The sequence below is a fragment of the Dipodomys spectabilis genome, unplaced genomic scaffold (genome assembly GCF_019054845.1).
Source record: "Dipodomys spectabilis isolate Male_0828 unplaced genomic scaffold, ASM1905484v1 ptg000276l, whole genome shotgun sequence".
NCBI classification, from domain to species: Eukaryota; Metazoa; Chordata; class Mammalia; order Rodentia; family Heteromyidae; genus Dipodomys; species Dipodomys spectabilis.
Window position 1 is genome coordinate 4588148 of NW_024870953.1, and position 20081 is coordinate 4608228.

General features: G+C 40.6%; 1 pseudogene; it reads right to left on the bottom strand.

Annotated features, from left to right (window-relative positions):
* Positions 1–15535: 15535 nt before the first annotated feature.
* LOC122126363 lies at positions 15536–17121 on the bottom strand (annotated as a pseudogene).
* Positions 17122–20081: the final 2960 nt, after the last annotated feature.

Genomic DNA, 20081 nt, shown 5'->3' on the forward strand with positions numbered 1-20081 from the left:
AGAGCAGCCTGTTTACACATAATACAGACAATCCTATGAACACAAAGGATGGGGAAAAAATAAGTTCTGGCCTAAAAAATTAATTGTCAACTTCAGAGTCAAAGCACACACCCTAAAAACATTACTGGAAGGAATAGGAGAAACCATAGTTCTCCTTGGCACAGGCTGAAATTTTCTTAATAGAGACCCAGAAACAGAACAAATCAAAGAAAGGTTGCACAAATGGGGATTGCATAAAAGTGCAGAGCTTGTGCATGGCATAGGACATAGCTGGCAAAATCAATAGAAATCCCGTGGATTAGGAGAAAATCTTCACTAGCCATACAACAAACAAGGGTCCCATATCTAAAACATGCTTGGAACTCAAAAAATTAAATACCCCTACAACAAATCCTCAAATAAACAACTGCCTGATAAATAAGTGGGCTAAAGACTTAAAGAGAAAATTCTCTGAAGCGGAAATAACAATGGCCAATAGCCACATGAAGAAATGTTCAACTTCTCTAGCCATAAAAGAAATGCAAATCAACACAACATTGAGATTCCACCTTTCCCCTGTTAGAATAGCTATAAATAAGAAATATAATAATAGATGCTGGAAGGGATGTGGCCAAAAGGGAACTCTACTGCATTGTTGGTGGGAGTATAAATTTGTTCAACCACTTTCAAAAACAGTACGGAGGTTCCTCAAAAGATTACACATAGAGCTCCCCTATGACCCAGCCATCCCACTTTCGGTCATTTACCCAACTGATCACAAATAAGGCCATACTAAGGCTACCAGCACAGCTATGTTTATTGCAACATTATTTATCATAGCTAAGATATGGAACCAACCCAGATGCCTTTCAGTAGAGGAATGGATCAAGAAAATGTCATATATATATATATATATATATATATATATATATATATATATATATATATATATATATATATATATATATAAATTCTATGCCTCCATCAGAAAAAATGACATCGCCCAATTTGTTAGGAAATGGAAAGTCTTGAGATAAAAATATATTAAGTGAAGTAAGGCATGTCCAATGAAACATAGGTCCCATGGTTTCCCTTATTTGCAATAAGTAGTACATGTCTAGGACAAGCAGAAAAGGTCAAAATCTATGTACATATGACCAGATAAGATGAAGTTAAGTGAAATAAACCTCAAGATAGGGACGCAAATAGTTTTTCCTTTCTTGCTATGGTTTCTAACCTATTTATAAGGTACCATGGGATTTTTGGTTGCTTTGTATATTCCTCCCCTATGGTATAAACCCTGTTTTCACTATATTTGATTCTGGTAACCTGCATCTTGTACCTATACTTCTCTAATTCGGGGACGGTAAGGGAAAACACAAAATAGTTAATTACGGATACAGGTTGACCCATTGTAAAAATTTGATGTACAAGACACTACCTTGAAAATGATCTTTACAACTTTGGGGGGGGGGTAGTTGTTTAGGTGGGAGGGAAGGTATGGTAGGGGGGGAAAAAAAGGAGGAGGCAACAATGCTTGATAAGATATGTACTCATTACCTTGCTCATGTAACTGAAACACCTCTGTACAGTATTTTTACAATAAAACACATAGAAAATTAATTTTATATATGGTAATGGGTCAGTACTAGGACTTGAATTTATGGGCCTTCCACTTACTTTCACACTTCCACCTGGGATCTGTATCTGTGTTTAAGTTTTTATTAATCTTTTTGTAAACGATAAATCTAGTAACACTGTCCCCTAATGTTTGTATGAAATAAGTTTTGGGAATTTTACAAGGACTTAAGTCTTTTATGTTACATTCATCATTCTACTATCTTTCAGTTTCTAATATTCCTTGGAATTAAAGACAGGCTCTCTGTTGCATTTATTAGGAAATATTTTGCCTGGCTCCAGTCTATAATCCTAGCACCTAAGGAGGCTCAGATGAGGAGAATATTGGCTTGAAGCAAAAGCAGAGAATTCCATGAAACTACATCTCCAAAATTATGTATATTTATGCATATATAATTATATATAACATATTTAATATGTAATATATTTGTGAAATATATACATATGTACATACAATATATCTGCAGAAGATGGGCACACTGAAACAATTGAAGTCACTGATTTAATTTCACTGCTGTCATTCTACTTTAATGATTTCATTGAATGTCCTGTCCAATATAGATTTGTACATATCAAGCAGGCTGTACCCCATCACATATGAGTGCAAGAATAATAGGGTTTAGCTTATTACATAGTAGCTCATCGGGACAGAGGAAATATTCCTCAACTTGGTTGAGCCAATCTTTATTGTTTGTTCCATACTCTGCCTCTCCTTTGGGTCTGCATTTTTCAGTTTCAAGATGATATTTTGTTCTTTTGGAGACAAGTGAATGGAGAAATGTATGTGATCTCCAAGACAATTACCTCTATCTGGCTAAAATTCATATATTCAAATGGGAAATGTGCCATCCTCATAGAATACAAATGAGAACTCCCAAACACCAGATGTCTACATTGCAACCATTGTAATTTCCATGTAGGAATATTTTATAGGGACAAAATTAAGGTACCAATATGTCCTTCAGCAACTACTCTTGGGAAATCCTCATGCTCATGCTAAAGTCATTGACCTTCACATTGCCTTTGTCATCCAACACGATGTTATTGGGTTTAATGTCTCAGTGTCCATTTATATATTCATTAAAGTAATGCACAGTACTCACAATCTGAACAATCTCCTGACTTCATTCTTGAATAGGTGTTATGATTTTCACATATATGTCAGGAGGTTTCTAGATGGCCAGTTCCACTGCCAGGTATTGGTGCTCATCCTTTTCCCTCACCTGGTATGACCTAATCATGGGTGAGTGATGGAAAAACGTAATAATATCCATTTAATTTTTTTATTTTTTTGTGGGTCTTAGGGCTTGTAGTCTGGGCCTAGGCACTGTGGCTGATCTCCTCAGCTTAAGTCTAGTGCTCTACCACTTGAGCGACAACACCACTTCCAGCTTTTTCTGTTCTTGTGGAGCTAAGGAATTGAACCCAGGACCTCCTGGATGCGAGGCAAACATCTACCACTGATCCACAATCCCGGCCTGTCCATCTCATATTTGATCTGACAATTGTTGAACTCTCCTTTTAGGATTATTTTCATTACCACCTTAGTGTCCATTAGGTGGTGCTAGGCCAACTTTACATATCCATAGCTACCATAGTCAATGATCTCCTCCTTCACACTGCATTGTTCAGGGAAAATCTCCTGCCGTAGCCAATAATCTACTTCATACTGTCTTGTTCAGTGAAAATCTCCTTTTCCTAAGAGCTTGAGGATAATTCACTGTGTTCCCCCATCTTTTGCTAGGATGGCAAGAAGTAAATCTACCTAAATTTATCTAAGCAAATAACAACCCCAGAGCAATAACCAAAAGGAAATACTCAAACCCAAACAAAACATAGCCCCCCTCCAAATAAAAAAAAAAATACCACACACTCAAAATTGTCAATGAGTCCAGCAGGTCACCAGGAAATCCCAGCACTTTAATGAACTGCAGAGACCACTCACAATGGCTGCAATGGACCAATCACAGGTTGGCATGAACCCACTGGCTCTTTTAGTCTTGAGCCTGTAGGACTGTTGCCAAGGTTTCTACAGGTATGCGAGGTGCACAGAATGATGCCATTGCTACAGCCATGGCAGTGTTGCAGGAACTACAAGGGCATCAGCCAATGCCTTCTGTCCTTGGTGGCTGCCAGGTCCTAGTGTTTGATCCCAAAATTTTGTCCTTCAGTACTATCCATGTCCTCATGTGTGATCCTGTTAGAACGCTGGCCATGTGCAGGAGCCAAACATACACCAGTGACTTCCATTCAACATATGTGGAGGTCTTGGAACTTGCTCCAACAATTTAAAAACAAAGTGAATTCTTATGCATTTTTAGGTGCAGAGGGTACATGACAAAGGGTCCAATTGGAAATTTTCACTAAAGTGGATCCAAATTTTTTTTAACTTGACAATAAAGAGAAAATTCAAAGAAGTAGTTAAGGCATATGAGGTGTCCGTATTTGTTGAATTATAACCCCCTTACACAACTGCTTAAAATAACATTAAAGTCTTTATTTGTTATGGACTTTATGTATTGTTGGAAATATACAATAGATCATTTTTGGTCTTTAAAAATCGTAATATCAGGGCTGGGCACTGGTGGCTCACGTCTGCAATCCTAGCTACTCAGGAGGCTGACACCTGAAGATCACGGTTCAAAGCCAGAACATGCAGAAAAGTCCGTGAGACTCTTTTCTTCAATAACCCACCAAAAAACCGGAAGTGGCACTGTGGATCAAGTGGTAGAGTGTTCGCCTTGAGCTGTAGAGCTGAGGGATAGCTCCTAAGCCCAGAGTTCAAGCCCCATGACCAACAAAAAAATAAATAAATAAAAAGTTATAATATCAATATGCACTTTGGTGTTTTCTTAATGGAATCCAAGATTAGCCCCATAGCTCTTGAGAGGAACTAAAACAATAACACACGTTTGAATAATAACATATAACAATAACATGCGTTTGAAAGAAGGCAGGAAGGATCAGCCTACTGCAAAGTGACTATTGCCAGGATGAATCCCCTATAGAAATACTTTTTTTCCTTTTCAGTATTTACTAATAAAATCCATCCTTGTATTAATGGCAATACATTACTACTTTAATATAAATTAAGCACGTTCTCTATTCAACTCAGTAAATTTTGACAACTATTTAATTATGTAATCCTGAGTCCCTTATAAAATCAATAAGTTGGCACTTTTGTCATTTACCTTAAAATGCAACGTAACTAAGACCAAGAAATTTTATAGTTAGATGGGTCATGAAAGCAGCTGTTTTCTCATTTAAAAATTAAATCCAGTAGGATACTTCATGGAATCCAAAATCTGAACAGCTGCTCTAACTTTTGGATTTTAAAGACCTCATCAATTTACTCAAGATATTCAAGGTCTTTTTCTTTAAATCTAGAATGATTGATGTTAAAAGAATAGTGGTATCACTTCAGAATCATCTGATACTGTAGCAAAATGCCTTATGCCATACAGCTCCATGAAACGGGTTATTAACATCTATAAGGGTGAGAGAAAAGAGAGCATCATCCTTTCCAAAGACAGATTCTTAACAGATGGTTTACATCTGCATTCTTGAAATCCATAAGGCAGTGTGCTGATATGCTCAAAATGAAGAACAAAGGTTGGAGTAGGGGACTGATGTAATAGAACCCCTGCCTATAATATTGGAGGTAATCAGCTTGAACTCTCCTACGGCCAAATCCATCAGTATTCCTTTAGAGAAAGAGTTATAGCTGTGTATTTCAATTTCATTGTGATGTTATAAAAAATTCCTTAAGCCGTAAGAAAGCCCCCATTTGACCACAGGTGTGCATTGTAGGAAAAAAGATAAATCAATAAAAGCAAATTCAAATAGTCTGAAACACTTACAAAAGTTCTGGACATCATTTTCTCTTGGGCTGCTGCTGTGCAGGCCCAATATTTGATCTGAAGTGAAACTTGGAATTACAAAAGTTAAAACCCAAAGTCTAGTAACCTCTAAATGGCATGTGTAACTCCTTAGTTCTCATACCTGACACTGTGACTTAGTGGGAAAGGCAGAGAGCAGATTCCCAGCTATTGCAGACTTCTTCCATAGTGAACAATGAGCTACCAACTTCAGTCATGTGGTTCCAGCACAGACTTGGTTCAGGACTTTGAACCTGAGTGTAGAAGTTTGACTCTCCATAGTGTGAATTGGAAATTTGGCCTCTTAGTAAGATAGGTTTGGAGGACCTTGGGTAACTGTGGGCTAGTCTATTTTTAATAGCTTCTCCTTTGTGCACATTTGGTTTAGATGCAGAGATACATAACTAACTAGTAGGAGTGGTCACCCTAGGGTAGAGCAAGACAGCCACAGGAGAGGGACAGAGATCAAACTCATGCCGTCTGCCATTTTATGCTGCTTGAATTGACATGTTCTGCATGAATTTTAGTAATTCAAGAATAAAAACTATGGGTTGGGAAAGTGGCTCAGTGGTAGAGTGCTTGCCTTGCATGCATAAGGCCCTGGATTCCATTCCTCAGCACCATATAAGCAGAAAAGTGCCCGAGAGTGGATCTGTGGCTCAAGTGGTAGAGCTCTAGCCTTGAGGTGAAGAGCTGAGGGACATCGTCCAGGCACGGAGTTCAAGCCCACGACTTCCCCCTCCAAAAAAAGAATAAAAATTAACATTACATATAGATTTTTTAATTGCCTCTTTGCTTCTGACAAAAATTAAAAGTAAAAATGAATTTAAATGGAAAGGCAGTATGGTAAGAGCAGGGAAAAGTAATGGAGCAATGATCGTGGACAGCTCCTGAAGTCCAATCAGGAGGCTTTATTTACAAACAATGGGAAATAAAATGAAACTATGTAACAACAGAGGGCCTGCCTGCCTTTTCTCAGCAACAATGCAGCCCTGTCTGCTTTCCTTAGCAACAGCCCTGCCTGTCTTTCCTCATTTATGCCAGAGCCAAAGGGCTCAGTATACCATGACTAAGGGAGGATGTTAGAGCTGTCTTTGTAAGATGAAAATGAACAAGCCCTGGATCCCTGGATATGTCTGGAAACCTAGAAAGCCTCTGGAGCCTTAAACTTTTAGGCCTTTAGATACCAGTCTTCCACAGAAATTAAACATTTAGAAAGAAAGCCAAGATGTGCTCTGAAGTATGTAGATTCCCTTACTCAAAGAAAATAAAGACCTCCCAATGACACAATCCTCCCTGCAAACAACAGCCCTTCCTAGTGAGGCTCAGGGATTAGAAGGCACATTAATCTTTTCTACCTGCCAGAAACCAGCCCACACCCTGAGGGCACCATGACAGCAAGAAAGGAGGGCTCATCCCTGTCACAAACCAAGGATGAAGCTCAGAGGAACACACATAATCTCATAATGTACTCAGACTTCCTAAAATTCCAACACCTTCCAGAAGGTGTTGGATCAAAAAGATCAAGCTGTCATGCCCAGCTCTAAAGCCCAAACTCCCCACCCAGTGTGAGCCCAATTGAGTGACATACAAGCCAAGTATGGCTCTCTGATAAATTTCCTAAAACCATTAGACTCCATGCCAGCATGATGTTACATGTCTTCTGGTGACAAAGCTTCAGGATCTTTCAAGAGAGAAGCTGTCATGACCTTAACTCCACCTGCCATGGGCAGTTCAGCAAGCTTTACTCTTTTGCTCCCTCAGCGACTGTTTAATTTTGGGATAATCTCACCAACACAGTCTCCTAATACCACTGTCCCCAAGGGGAGACCCTCCATCCAACCAAACAGTCAAACAAACTGGAGGTGTTCTCTTTGGGCAGGACAGACCAGCCTTTCTATGAGCCTATTTCCAGGGGCTCCCCTTCCCCCCAGATGCCTTGGAAGGGGCATCTGCTCCCTCCAGCAGCAGGCCTGCCATTCCTCCCAGACCTGCACTGACCATAGCAGCTTCTAGACAGCTGGACACTGCATGTCCAAGTTAGGAGAGGTGCTGTCTCCAAGTTCTATGATTCAGGAGATGCTAGGCAGTTTTTTTGTGCTGGCAGGTGTGCCAGGTTGAGGACTCTGCAAAGCCAACCAGCAAGGTTTCACCTACCAGCCTGCCCAGTGTGCAGCTGGCCAAGCCTGGTGTCTGCTTGGGCTCATGTTTCCCTAGATCTGCAGAGTTAGGGAACCTTCAGATTCCCCCTGCCAGAGCCAGCATTGAATTGCCCACAAAGAGCGCCAACTGCTCATGGTCCATCTACTGCTGTCTTTAGCAGTTTCCCCCCACTAGCATGGGACTCTCTGGTGCAACCATTCGTAGTGAGATATGTCTGGGTAGCAAACACGCATCACTTTTCATTTGTAAGCCAGCAGACTACTAATACAGGCTCATCATCTGCCCCGTGCCAACCTGGACAGCCCTGTCCCTCCCAGCTTCATTGCCCACCCTGTGTTTAGGGGCCCCCGAGCTCAGGTTCTGCTCCCGAACCTGCCCATATATTCTGAAAAGAGCCCAGAGAAATACTTGGCCTTTTTTGTGCCCCAGAAGTCAGGCCACAGTGAGGCTTATTCAACCCCTGCCTTGCTCCAAGCATATCCTCCAACAGAAGAACACCCCCAGGCTCCACTGCAGACTTCTGATAGGTAAAACAAGAGGCTGTGCTTGTGCTGTCCACAGTCACTAGCCAGCAGTCCTGTCAAAGGGGCATCTGCTAAGGCCTCCCAAGTGGATACAGGGGCTCTGACATCAAGACAGAGGCAGGCAGGTGCATCCATGCAGGTTGACTTTGGAACAGCTCCTCTTCCAGGTGCAGACCTCGTGGCCTTTGAATCAGATCATGACATTGCAAAAGATCACAGCACACACTAGAAGAACCCTATAAGCAATGACCCTGTGCTCAAAAACCTGACAGAGGCAGGAAATCAGAGAGAGAGAGAGAGAGAGAGAGAAAGAGAGAGAGAGAGAGAGAGGCTAGCTGTGCTTTGATGCTGTTTCAATATCCTTGCCAAGAAAAGCATATTTTTATCTAGAAATAAAGAGGAAAACTTCGAACTCTAATATAGATTAATTAAACTTCCTACCATAAACAATCACAAAAGTGGAAGCTGTGTGATAATAAATATATGTATATAAATGTATATGTAATATAAATATGTAGGTATATATATGTATATTCAAATACACAATTTGAATATATATGTATAATGTATATATGTTTAAAGTACAGAGGGAAAAAAGTAATACATAGTATTTGAACGAATAATAACCAATACCTTCCCAATTTTGATTGAAAGCATGAACCCTTCTATGCAGGAATCTAGCAGCTCAAAAAGTCAATTAACATAATTACCCAGGTCCACACTAAGACACGTTTTAATTAAATAAAGACAGAAAACCTCCCAAAGCACAGACACAACTCATCACACCCAAGTGATCTTCAATGTTATTATGAAAACTTTCTCATGAGAAAATAGGTTAACTATTGGACAGCAAGGGAAACAATTTAAGGTGCTAAAAGGACATATTGAAAACCCACCTTTCTAACAAATATACTTCTTCCAAATGTAAGAGATGAGCTAAGTACCTACCGATGGCTAAGGCCTATAATCCTAACTACTCAGGAAGGTGAATTGTGAGGATTGTGGCTCAAATCCAGCCTGGAACTTGTCTCTCAGGAGGAAGTTGTAGGACACAGGTGTCCTTGAGAAGGAGGGAGGCCTTGTGCAGGGCCATTGCTGGAATAAGACATAGGATAAGGTGGCCATCAAGAATGGAGGCTATTAGCTAGTGTCTCCACTGAAGCAATTTATAATATGCAGTAGTCCCCTAGAAAATCAGAGGATTTTGACTACTGTCCTAGTGGTTTCAGAAATGCCATGATAAATACCAGAGCAACTTCAAACCCACCTGGAGTCCTTAGTAACAGTCTTTGAAGCCTAAGAGCTAGAGTGTCAATTTTGGCAGGCTGTGATTGGTCCACTATTTCTCGGACCTCACTGGTCCAGAGTCTGATTGGTCCATTTCCTCCATGATATCACTATGCCTGGTTGTGATTGCTCCAAGGTGTGAGGCCATGCAGGATATATAGGAAGCCACCATGTTCCAACCTATGTCAGTTAACAGGTCTGGGAGATCTTGCTTGATGACCCGCTGGACTGACTCAAAGCTGATTGTTTTGGTTGTGGGGACTGGTTGTCATTTGGATTTTGGTATTTCTTTTTACTTTTTCTGGGTTTTCCAATATTTTATTTAGTTTATTTTAGGTAGGGTTGCTACCTGCCATAATAGCAGAAGGATGGAAGAACACAAAAATCAAGCTCAAGCTCCTTGAAGGAAGAGATCAACGAACAATACCAGATGAAAGAGCTCATCCACAAAGGTACCTATGGACAAGTGAAGCTGGCACATCCCCAACTCACAGACAAGGATGTGGCATTTAAAATACTCTAGAAGTGAGAGTCCTCCTCATTGGATAAAGAATGAGGTGAACATTTTTAAGACGGTATGGCACAAACACATCATTAGGTTGTACTAAGTGATGGAGAAGGAAGAGTATGTATGTCTCATCATGGAACTGGCCATTAGGGGATACCTCTTGGGGTGGATCTGAAAATCCTGCCATCAATATGAGGATTAAACCAGGAGGCTCATCATACAAATTGTAAGTGTTGTTCACCACCTATACCAAAACAGAATCACACGCGACCTTAAGTCCAACAGCATCCTATTGGACACCAAAGGCAATATCAAGGTCAGTGGTTTGAGTCTGAGCATCTGGCTCACCCCAGGGCAATTCCTAACAAATGTATGTGATGCTGTGCTATTCTATCCCCCTGAAATATTCCTCGAAGGAAGAAATGATGCCAGGTGCAAGGGAGACTGAGATCTGAGGATCAGGGTTCAAAGCCAGCCCAGGATGGCTCTACCATCTGAGCAGATTCATACTGATACCAAAGACTAATTTGAGGAGGAGACTGCAGAGGACAGAGTTGGCTAGCAAAATAGCTACCACTCTTCTCAGAACAAGCTGCTGAATTTGGGCCTAGGAACAGAGTAGTTCCAGCCAACAGTGGAGAGCCCTAAGAGATATCAAAGATAACCTCACTTGAAAGCCAGGAGGCTGTTATTTGGATGGGAGAGATTTGTAGGGGGTCTACTAAAAAAAGATTTGTAAGTGGGACCCAAGAATGGAGATCAAAATATTGTTTGCCTAGCAACGCCCTCAGTCCATCCCAGAAGACAGGTGCACCAACTGTCTTAGGATGGATTCCAGACAAGGGGCACCTTGTACTGCACTGATAAACTGACATTGTAGTTATTAAAGCATATAATTTTTGTGCATTATATCAGTTCCTTGCACATGCAAAACGATTTGAATTATACTTAAACTACACCTTAGTCTTTAAAAATGTAGTTTGATTTATTTTATTCTATGTTATTCAAGATGAGTCTCATTATGTAGCCAAGACTGTTCTTAACTTCATAATTCTACTGCCTAGGAACAGGTGTGTACCTCCATGTCATCCATCATACTATAATATGCACCTTTTCTTAAGTGTTAATATTTTATTTATCCCTTGGCAGTACTGGGGTTTTGATTCAGAGGCTGCTTGGCAAGCAAGTGCTCTACTCCTGCCCCAGTCCTTGCTCTTCATTTTACTTTAGATGAGCTCTTATTGTGTTATTTCGCTTGGGTCTTTATCAGACTGTGATTGTAATGTATTTTTCTGCTGGGAAGCTGACATCTAACTCAGATAGTTCAAACCCTTTTTGTCTTTTTATAGTTTTAGTAAATATATTTTTTCTTATAATAAAGATGGTACACAGAGTCATTACAATTATATTTCATTTTAAAATTCAAAACCTTATTTTAAAAGAGTTAACATGCATATAATCACTAAAATTTATCTCTAGAAAAAATGACTACCAGAATAAATGTTTTTGGAGGCTGGGTCAGTGGCATTTGGTATTGTTCTCACTTCAGCTCTAGACAATGCTACATAGTTCAAGACCTGCATGACCTAAATAAAACCAAGTAAAAAGTAAAAACAAAATGATCCTTCAGTGCACAGCTGTGGAAGATTTGAAATACTTTTGTATATTTTATTGACCATTTGTACATTTCTGTGGTGATGAAAGTGATATAGCAATTATGTTAGAATTTGACACATTCTTCTAACATAGCATAGCATTACCACATGACCCAGCAATTCCGTTGCTCATTGTATACCCAAAAAAACTGAAAACAAAAACCAATAGCTCACATGCCAACGATAACATCAGCAATGTTTACAATAGTCAGGAGTTGTAAACACCTGGAGTGTCTATCAGATGAATAGGTTTATAAAACGTGAGGTATGCATAAATGATGACTCATCCACAAAAGGCTGCAATTAATATATATCTGTCATCGATGGACACAAAAATAATCTATTATGTGAAATATATTGACTAAACCATTTCATAAGAGAAAAATGGAAGATTAAAAGTTTCTGGGGCAGGTCATTGGGGGTGATTAATACTCAATGATTGTGTGGATTCCATCAGTATTGAAAAGAAAGTTCACGAACAGAGGTAATGGTTACAAAGTAGTGTGGATATAATTAATATCACTGAATTGTATTCCTTCCTAGCAATCATAAGGCCCTGTTTTCAACCCCCTGCACATCCAAAAAAAAGAAATGCTAAATCTTCCTTCTGTTACCTGCCTTGAGTGGTCGGTGCTCTTCTACTGTTATGATTGTATTCCTCAGAGGATCTCTGGTGGATCTCTGATGTTTATTCATACTTTTACATATGATCCATCATTTGAATATTGAGTTTGAGTTTTAAAGGATTTGTGAATTAACATGAGGGTAGTGGCTGTAGTTTAACTCGAGGCTAAAGAAGGAAGATCCCTATTCAGACAAGGCTGCATAGAAAGGTCATTTCCAACTCACCATACTAGTGCTGAAACTGGAGGGACAATTGCTTGTAAGCAATTACAAGTGAGAGAAAAGTAAGAGATAAGTTTCTGATAACATTAGATTTTGGTCATGTCAGTTTAGATTTAATATTTGCATGAATTTTAAAAATTTTCCTTTCCCCTTACTTTCAGTATGTTATTTTGAAATTTTGTAGTGTGTTCTTGCTTGCTGCATTTAAAAGAAACATAGTTTTCCTTTGCATCATATTAACATTTGTTGTATTACATTGTGTTACTTATTTTTGAAAGTTTTTATGTTTTTTTTTTCTCAATCTAGAGACTGGCCACTGCCTCAGAGATTTTGCTCAGTTCTGCCAACTGAGTCACAGCACAACTTCCAGCTTCTTTCTTTTTGAAAATCTCAGGCAAAGCCCAGCACAACTAAGGAAGTTGAAATCTGATGCTCTTGGTTTGAAGCCAGTCTGAGCAGCAAAGTCTGAGGTTCTTTTATTTTCCATTGGTTGTGGGGCCTGAACTCTAGGCCTAGGGGTTGTCCCTCAGCATTCCAGCTTAAGGTTAGTGCTCTATCAATTGAGCTGCAACACCATTTCCGGCTTTTTTTGTATATGTGGTTCTGAGGAAACAAATCCAGGGTCTCATGCATGCAAGGCAAGCACTCAACCACTGAGCCAACTTCCCAGCTGGAGTCTGAGATTATTATCTCCAATTAATCACCAAAAAGCTGGAATGGTAGGACTCTAGCCTTGAGTAAAACAGGGCAAGTTCAATTCCTCGTACTGGTAATTACATGCACAAGTCTCATGGACATTTGGTAGGTCTGGCTTTGAACTGCAGCCCTTGGATTTCAGCCTCCTGGGTAGCTAGGATTTACAGGCATAAGCAACCAGCCTCTGTCTAATTTTAATATTTTTAACCAGCTCTTCCCTTCAACCTCAATGCTTTTTTATTGCGGTCAGTAGACCTAATCTCTGGGCCTCATTGCTGTTTCTTACCTATTTTTACGGAGGGTAGGGTTTGAACTCTTGGCCTGAGTGCTGTCTTTGAGCTCTTCAGCTTAAGATGAATGCTCGAGTTCTTCACCCACAGTGTCACTTAAGGTTTTCTGGTGGTTAATTGGACATAAGAGTATCATGAACTTTCCTTCCCAGGAAGGCTTTGAACCGTGATCTTCATACCTCAGCCTCCTGAGTAGCTAGGTTTACAAGACAGAACCACAAGTGTCCTTGTGTTTCTTAGCTTTTTGGCTCAAGGGTGATGTTTTACAACTTCCACAGCTCAGCTTTTAGCTTTTTTTCTGGCTTATGGACATAAGATTCTAATGTACTTTTCTGTGTAGTCTGGCTACAAACTGATCCTCAGATTTCAGATTCCTGAGGTGCTCCAATTATACACATGAACCACAAAACCATTGCTCATTTTAAAATGTTAATATGTTCTTTTTTCCATTTAAATTTTTTTTTGCATTTTTAAAAATTTTTTATTGTATATGTGCTAGTCATGGGGCTACAAATCAGAGATTGGATACAATCCCAGAGCTTTTCCTTCAAGACTAGTGGCTTACCAAATGAGCCAAAGGAAAGCTTGTAGATATACTTGTTTTGTCTTGGTGCTTGAAATAAGGCCCTAGGTGCTGTCCTAAAAAGTGATTGCCCCGTTTGCCATTTAAGTCACAGCTCAACTCCATTTTTTTTTTAATTCTTGGTAGTTAATAGGAGATGAGCCTTATGCAAAGCCCCGAATGAATCAGTTGCCTGAAATCTGAGGATCATGGTTCAAAGCCACCCAGGGCAGGAAAGTCCATGAGACTTTTAGCTCCAATTAATCAATGAAAAGTTGGGAGTGGTGGAGCTCTATCCTTGAACAAAACAGTCGCAAGCCATAGGGTAGCACATAGATGCACACAGAGAGAAAGCCTCATGGACTTTCTTGTATGGGCTAACTTTGACCCAAGCTCCTCAGATTTCATCCTCTCTTCATCCTCTCTCCGTTTAAAATGTTATTGGTCCTGCGGCTTCGCCTCTGACTCTGGGATCTATATCTTAGCTTTCACAATCAATGCTGGTGTTTTTAACACCTCTGCCACAGCTCAAGGTTTTGTGCTGTGTAACTGGAGATAAGAGTCTCAAGCAGGTTCCTCCCCTGGCTGACTTGACACTGCAATCCTCAGATGTCAGCCTCTTGTGTAGTAAGGATTACACACATGACCAGCAACATTGGGTCATTTTAAAACTTTAATATGTGCTTGCTTCCACCTCCTTTTATTTTTATTATTTTTTTCATTTTTGCTTGTCCTGGGAGTAGAAATTGGATTTCAGATGCTCTCTCAGTGCATACATGGGACTTACCATAACATTTGGCTTTTGTGGGGAAGTTAATTGGAGAGAAGAGCTATGCCAGATTCAGGAGGCTGAAAATTGAAGAAAGTCCTTAATGCTCTCTTCTCTAATTAACCACTAAAGTCTAACTTGGACTTCCTATCACTGTACAATCACTCACGACTGACCTGGTCATCTACAGACACTTTCTTGTAAATGTCATCCTTTGAAAACATGTACAATTCTATTTGTTCCTCATCTTAAGATCTAAACCTACATAGCGCTGATCTCAATTAGTCATGGAATACCAAATACGATAGGAAGACAAACCTGAGAGAGACACATGCAATACAAAAGCAGAGCTTGCTCAGTTCCTCAGCACTCAAAGAGGGGAGGATGTGGAAGGGGGGAGAACTTCATGAGCCTTTCTACTCTTTATTTTAGCAGTGGGTTGTGGGAAATGTGTGGTTTCATTTCAACATGAAAATATCTCAATGCATGGCGATCTTGCCTGATGGGTTTATATTTTCTGCATAAATGTTATGGAAACTCATACATAACTCTCTTTTCATCCTGCAGTAAAGGTCAAAGTAGCAGCAAATGGAGATGAAAACAGATGATCTCCAGAGTCACAACTTAAGAAGGTTTCAGAGGATGGGGATTTTCCCTTGACTCTTTTTCCACTTTCTTCTGATAGCTCGTAACTGTAGGGGTAATGTTGACAGTTTTAGGAATTTTTGTTTTTCTCCAGATTCAAGTCTTATCTCTGCTTAGTTTGCTTCTCTATGCAGTATTTGACTTGCTCAGCTCCTGCCTGATTGCATCAACGAACTCCTCTTTCAGCTTGGTTAGTTCTTTTCTCATCTCATCTAAAATATCCTGCTTCAGTCTGTCACAGTCAAGGCTTTCTGTCTGGACCCGGTCGGCACTGGGCTGGGACAAGGGTGTGGCTCATAGGACCTGTTGTCAAAAACAATCTGATTTTTCCTTGGAGAATCTCATCTGGAGATGACGGGTGACTTGCCGCCATTCATTGTATTTGTTCTTTCCCAAGGTTTCCTGGTTGGTTCAGGTGTACTTGTTGATGAGACCTTAGAAGTTACAGGTTCTGATTCTTCATTTTTTGCTTCTATTGTTGATCCCTTTTCAGCCATTCTCCTCCTCCTGGCCATCAGGAGACTCATTTCCTCCATTAAGCTGCTACCTGCCAAGGGAACGGGTCCATTTCCACCACCCATGTCTGTTTTAGCTGACACGGAGTTCACATCTGTGAACACCGGGCAAAGAGGCATCTTCCACCCGTGACAATTTCCTAAGCTTGGCTCCAGCAATCGCAACTGCAAGTCCAATTAAAGGACGATTGTCTTCTGAAAAGGATCCTGAAAAAATATCTGGATGCAGGAAGGGAGGGGCAGGAGGTGGTACAGGAGAGGGGCTTGATTAGGAAGAGGGCGTGGGGGAGGAGGGCTAATGGATAGCAGTGGGGGTGAAGGAGGAGGTTCTGGGGGAGGAGAGAATACAGAGGCCTGGGCTGGACCTGGTGGGAGTGTTGGAGGAGATGGAGGTGCAGGTGGTCCCAAGATAACACCCTGCGGGGCTGGAGCCTCCGACAGCAGAGACTTCCTGAAAGCCTGGCTCAGAAGCAGAGGGGTCTCCCAGCTCAGAGTTTACAGGGGTCTCCACAAAGGCAGAGGTGGCAGTACTCGGCACTCTGCTCTCTTGATCCCATTCCACTTGCTCCAGCTGCTCCATCTGTTCCCGCTCCAGCTGCTCCACCTCTCTCTTTCCAACCTCTCTCCAGCCTCTCTCTCTCTACCTTTCTCTCTCTGGTCTTTCCCTCTCCATTCTTTCTCTCTCCAGCCTGTCCCTCTCCAGCTCCTTCTGACGTTTCTGTTCTTGCAGTTGTCTTCTTTGGATGTCCAACTCTTCTTGGAATGGGCCATTTTGAACTTGATCAGGCAGTTGTGAATTTTATCTAGGCAATTTTGGTCCTGCCTCCTGTGAATTCAGCACTTCTAAGGCATGCATCATTGCACTTGCGAAGACATTAGCATCCTCTTTGCTGCCATAGTTAAGACTATATACCTGCCTGGCATCTCGCCACTGGTGGAAGGTCTGTGTTGCTTGATTATACTTTAATCCTTTGGGGATGGCACAGCTGATCACCAACTGATGATCCTGGATCTTCCTGCCCAGCACTCTGAATGTGTTGTTGCATGTATGGTGATAGATATGAACTCTGCTGAACCCAGTTGAACCACAGCTGGCACCCACTTTTATTGGCATCATCACAAACCAATGCAGCAGCTCTTCCCTGACAGATACTCTGTTCACTCATTGAGCCGGCGGGACTGATGGATGCGGCACAGGATTGGGCTCCTCTGGAACGGCAGGGTTGGCTCATTCAGTGCTTCTCTGCTACACTGGCAGCCAGCTACTCCATCACCTGCTGTTGCGCCGGCCAGGCCTGGGTTGCAGGGTAGGTGGGCCGCTTTGGCTGCCTGCTGCTGCCGCTGCTGCTGCACAGGCCTCTGAGGACCGCGAGGACCAAGAGGACTGCAGCTGTCCCAGCCGTGGGAGGAGAGTGGGGCGTGCCACGAGGCGCTAGTGCGGGATGTGTGGAACACTCAGGCTCTGCCCTCGCCCCCGCCCTCCCCTACCTCTGTCGCTCTCCCCCTCTCTTCCCCCGTATAAGTAAACTTTTATATCTTACAAAAATAACCTTTAGCTGGGGACTGGTGGCTCATGCCTGTAATCCTACTCAAGAGGCTGGCATCGAGGATCACAGTTTGAAGCCAACATAGGTAGAAAAGTCTGTGAAATTCTTATCTCCACTACACTACCAAATATACTAGAAGTGTGGCTATGACTCAAGTAGTAAAGTGCTAGCCTTCATCAAATGATCTCATTGCCCAGGCCACGAGTTCAAGCCCCTGGACTGGTACAAAAAGAAAAGTTTCATTAGTTTACATTATACTAGGATTATGGTGTGAGACACCAGTGCTGGGATTAAGAAACAACTTTTGTAGTAGCTACCACTTTTGATCTTTTCCCTAGGAGTTTTTATGATTGTTTTTATCCATGCCTTATATTTACATTCCACTAATGGGATTATTTTTTTGGTTGGAGGCACATTTCAATAATTCAATAACATATCAAAAACACATTTTTCGTTATTTTAAATAGAGAAGGGAAACATATGATGAGTCTGAGCCCAGCAGAGAATGAATGATGGTTTGATTGCAGATATGTGGAATGTATTCCAGGATGTGGGAACCTACCAATTTGGGTGCTTCAGTTATCAGGTCTTCCTGAAGCTTCACAATAAACTTCTATGATGTCATAGCTACCTTTGCTATCACAACCGACAGGTGTCAGGCACTGATCTCACCCTTAGGTGGACTTAGATACACAGGGAGGAAAACATAATATTTAGAAGAAATGACGATTTACCATAAGACCACAGCTTGATGAGCTTTCCTGATTGAACTTTGAGATTTCATGAGCAGAACAGGCTCATCTCCACACAAGACTACTAAGCACTGAGGACCAGGCACTATTGTAGGCAACTAGAGAGACATATGTGAATACAGATGTGAATGGCCTGCCTCCATGTACATGTCATGCTGTTGGAGAAAACCATAAATCAAAATGATAATGTCAATAAATCAGAAGGATGGTCATGTGGGGAGACAGCTTCACTTTGAGGATTGGAGGAAAAGACATGATATAATAGTAGGAGGCATCATCCACGCAATTATTGCTTTTCCAGGTTGGCTCCAATCTCAATCACAGATCTCATCCTCCTGAGTTGCACACTATAGGTGTCAGGCACCTGCAGTGGGCTCTTTGATATAAATATAACAAATGTGTGTTAAGTTTCTTGGAAGTTTTTTGTGAGAAAGGTTAAAAATTAAACATATTATGCACCCTAAACTTTCTTTTCACTATCTTCTAATTATTTCAGTATGAGCAGTCTTACTCACTTTTTGGAAAAGTCAAGACATTTTTTTTTCATTGTTCAAATCCTGGGGAGGGAATAAAAATGACAGCTTCTTTGCCAAAGTACTAGAATGTACTAGTCATTTTAACTGACCAGTTTTGCCAAATAATATGTCTTGCCCTTCATGGATTTTTCATCTTCAATAATGTTAGATGAATAAAACTATAAATAGGAGAAAAGCAACCACATAGTAGCAAATTTATCACAATGAAAACAGTTGCCACAAGCATTAAAAATTTGAATAAAAACTTGGAGATTCTTCCTCTTCATACAGTTGTTTTTTTTTCTTTTTTTCTTCTTGTTTTGTTTGTTTGTTTTGGTTGGTTGTTGGCCTTGACCTTTTGGTCTGGGGGCAGTCCCTCAGCTATTCAGCTCAAGGAGAGTGCTCTACCACTTGAACCACAGCACCACTTCTGGTTTTCTGGTGGTTTTTTGGAAGTAGGTCTCACAGAGTTTCCTGACCAGACTGGCTTTGAACTGCAATCCTCAGATCTCAGCTTCCTCAGTAGTAGGATTGCAGATGTTAGCCACCAGCAACTGGTCAAAATAGTATTTTTTTCAATTTGGCTAGCTTGAATGATTGCCAAGGAAATAAATAGACCGTAAAATTGTTAATTTGTGCTAAAATTTGCAATAGTTTTACCTTGACGAGTAGTGAAATATTTAGAATTACATATTTTGAGAAAATGTAGCTGATTAGCTTTTATTGATTTAAAATACTAATATACATCTCTTTTTTATTTAAAATATTAAAATATATCTCTCTTTGTAGACACTGAATTCTGAGTTCAAAACTTGTACTTGTTGGCAGTCACTCTGAGAGTTAATTCTGTCAGCTCATTTTTAAATCAATCATAGATTAAATAACTTGAAGCTTACAAGGTGTCTTTTGGTAAGAATAAGTGAAATAAGCCTAAACTCCTGCCTTTCGAGTAACAGAAGAAATCCTAACGTCTAGAATGTATAGACTCAAAATATGAAACACACAAAGAACATTAAGGGAAAAGAACAAATAATCTTATCAATAAATAGGTAAGTGAATTGACTAGATAGGTCCCAAATTAAATATAGATGTCTACAGAATACACGAAAAATATTCAATGTCTTTAGCAATCAAGGAAATGCAAATCAAATATATGTTGAAGTTCCATCTCTGCCTAATGAGAATGCCTATTATCAAAGAATACAAAAATACTGGCAAAGAGGTGGGGAAAGACACGCTACACAGTGTTGGCAAGTAAGTGAATCAATGTAGCCACAACAGAAATCAGTGTGGAAATTCCACCCAGGAAATC